Here is a 1,174-nt window from a genome sequence, read left to right on the forward strand (position 1 = left end):
CTCGCAAAGTGGAAAGGCAAGATGAGGTTTGGGAAGCAAAGAGCAAAGAGGATGGTTTTCTGAAACAATCCAAACTCTCCTATGTTACGCAGGATTTCCCCAAAATCAGCCATGGTCAGGGCGCAGACTTGCACTTCGGTGATGCTGCAAGGGAATGACCTTTAAACAAAGAGCCCATTAATGTTTAAACCCATGCAAGCATGATTCAGGAAAGATGAGACGGCGCTTTCACTTAGAAGCAGCATTCCTGATTTATTTTATTCTATTTTAACCAGATTTGTATCATCTTGCCGTCTCTCCCTGGATGCCATCCTAAAATMATTTTTGGTTTTACAGAGCTGGGTTTTCCGAACAAAAGATTAAGCAGTCTGGGAAACATACTGATCAAAACAGCAAGTAAAAGTCTGAGCTTTTCCCAGCACAAATACTTTACTTGAATGCAGACAAAACAACCGATTATCTCCAGGTTATAAAACATGTTCTATTTTTTTTTACTGCGTGCCGAACTCGTCCAATCATGACGTAGTCATGACTACAGGTGTCAGTAGTCTTACCTGACACCTGTTAAATAACATTTTGGACTTTAGATACTTTATTTATAGCTTGAAGGTTCATAAAGCTGTCGGCAATAAAATAAAAATAATAAAAAAAGATATTTCATTTTCATAAGTGCAGAGACGCAGATCCTCCTTATTTAGCCACTCCTGCTTTCTTTAAGGAAGCAGGACTTTAATCTGTCTGAGAGCTGACTCAAATTATTCTTTAAATATGTAACGTTTTAAAGCGGTCAAAACTCCAGCTATATAATGTCGACTGTTTTACTGCCAGACACACGTCATCCATCTGGGTCGTTACGTAACCAGTCAATAAATTACTATGAAGTCAGTTGTAGATTAAAAAATGGTTGAAAATGTGCATGTACATAAACATGTCAAGATCAGGTTATACACAGTCTGTGAGAAGCATTTCAGAGTTACCAGGAAGGACAKATTTATGTTTTAATCTAATTAAAACTCATAAAATTATCCTCCCTGTATACTGGAAAAAATAGATCATTTCCCTTTGATCCCAAAATTCTAACAGAGAACACAATTTAGGAGACAGTACAAACATTTAAAAAATGTTAGTTTTGATCTTCTTGATTTATTGAACTTAATGCTTCCAAATGATTCTG

The sequence above is a fragment of the Poecilia reticulata genome, linkage group LG17, assembly GCF_000633615.1.
Source record: "Poecilia reticulata strain Guanapo linkage group LG17, Guppy_female_1.0+MT, whole genome shotgun sequence".
In the NCBI taxonomy this organism is placed as follows: Eukaryota; Metazoa; Chordata; class Actinopteri; order Cyprinodontiformes; family Poeciliidae; genus Poecilia; species Poecilia reticulata.